Genomic DNA, 1,931 nt, shown 5'->3' on the forward strand with positions numbered 1-1,931 from the left:
GGGATGCTGGGAATCAAACCTGGGTGGGCCGCATGCAAGGCAAACACCCTACCCGCTGTGCTATTGCTCCAGCCCCCAAATTCTTAACTAATATTCCCACCACCAACACATGAATAACATTTTATCATTTCAGCATATTTCCTTTCTGTCTGAAGCTGAGTGTGAATGCCTGTCCAGTCCACTGGAAATCTAAACATTATCACACCAGTTTTTGTAAGCAGAAAAAGCCTCTCTTCAGCTAGGAGTATGTGGAAAGTAGGAGCTTGGAGATATTGTTCCCTTATTTTTTTAAAAAAGTATCTGTATGATCAGAAAAAAAGAGCTTTTGTTTAATAATCAATTTGTTTATCAGTCTATCATGTAATAGCCTTGTCCTTTTAAGACCACAGTTTCAAAGTGACCCTGTCTAATAATGCCATCAGAAGAAATATTGTATTTTTAGCAAATGGAAGATTGACTTTTAGGCTGGAGCAATAGCACAGCAGGTAGGGCATTTGCCTTGCATGCGGCCAACCCGGGTTCAATTCCCAGCATTCCATATGGTTCCCTGAACACCGCCAGGAGTAATTCCTGAGTGAAGAGCCAGGAGTAACCCCGGGTGTGACCCAAAAAGAAAAAAAATGACTTTTAGTGTTAATACTATATATTAATATTCTGACATTTCAAATATTTTAATGATGTTATAATCAACACCTAACGTTAGACTGTGAAGATGTCAGAGTTGTTTTGGAATGCTGCACACTGCAGAGATGTACCTTTTAGGGGGTATATGGATTTTTGCACACTTTTCTGATAATTTCTGTAGTATGAATTTGAAGGAGAATTGTTCAAAGCTGTTAATTGAGTTACATAACAGAGGGGAAAAATGATAGTTTTACTTTATTTCGCTATCGCCCAGTGTCATAAGATGTCTTTGGCATTTGCAAGTCTATATAAAATTCACTGTCAAGAGATTGAGATTTGAGGTGAAGTGAGTTCTGATGCGCTGGACCCAAAATCTCTGTACTATTAGCACCTTTCAGGGCATGTTTATTTATTTTTCTTTTACTTTACTTCTAGTTGGCGTGTGTGGGGGGGGCGAAGTCCACGCTTGGCTGTGCTCAGAGCTTGCTTTTGGCTCTGGGCTCTGGGATCACTCCTGCTGGTGCCAGAGACTGAACCGTGAATAGCAAATGCTTTAACCCCTGTAGAATCTCGCTAGCCCATCGTGTTCATTTTATTTATATGTTTATGATAGGGAATGCTTCGTGAATGTGAAGGTCATCCTTGTGCAGGAGCCACATTAAACTTCTCTGTGATTCCAATTTTAATATACAGGTTGCCAAAGCAAGCACCTATCATATTCATTTTAATTCGTTAATTCCTGGCGATGCTCAGGGGTTACTCCTGGCTCTGCACTCAGGAATTACTCCTGGTGGTGCTCGGGGGACCCTATGGGATGCCAGGGATGAAGACGGAACCCAGCTTGGCCACATGCGAGACAAATGCCTATCCACTATACAATAGCTCTGACTCTCAGATTTTAAATCTGACTGATATTCAAGGACTCGCTTCTTAATTACAAATGCCTGAATTTCCACCAGGCAGTAAAGAGAGTCAAAAGATAACCCTAATGTCTCCTAGAGGTAGTAACTTTAAGACTACCACTCTTCAAAGGGAAAAGTCAGGAATTAATGAAACAGAAATTTAAGGGGAGCTCCCTGGGGAACCTTGAGAACCAAATCTTTGGTTGGGGTACCCAATCAAGCACCTTTCAGCAAGTCGAATATTCTGGAGCAGCACAGGAAGGAAGGAGCGGGTTTGGCAAGTTTTGTTTTAAAGCTCAGAACCGTGGATTCATTTTCTTTTCCAGGTGAGGGAACTTCAGTTATTGAGGTGAAAAGCCACTGCGAGGGTGAAGAAGAAGCAAAACATTGACACTTCCCTGGAAA

At 41.5% G+C, this 1,931-nt stretch overlaps 1 non-coding gene across 1 annotated transcript; it reads right to left on the bottom strand.

The window, feature by feature from the left end:
* Positions 1 to 1,229: 1,229 nt before the first annotated feature.
* On the bottom strand, positions 1,230 to 1,332 carry LOC129406224 (U6 spliceosomal RNA). Its single transcript, XR_008630882.1, has one exon. It is a non-coding gene; the product is annotated as a U6 spliceosomal RNA (small nuclear RNA).
* Between the last annotated feature and the right edge of the window lie 599 nt (positions 1,333 to 1,931).

This window comes from Sorex araneus, chromosome 6 (assembly GCF_027595985.1).
Source record: "Sorex araneus isolate mSorAra2 chromosome 6, mSorAra2.pri, whole genome shotgun sequence".
Classification (NCBI taxonomy): domain Eukaryota; kingdom Metazoa; phylum Chordata; class Mammalia; order Eulipotyphla; family Soricidae; genus Sorex; species Sorex araneus.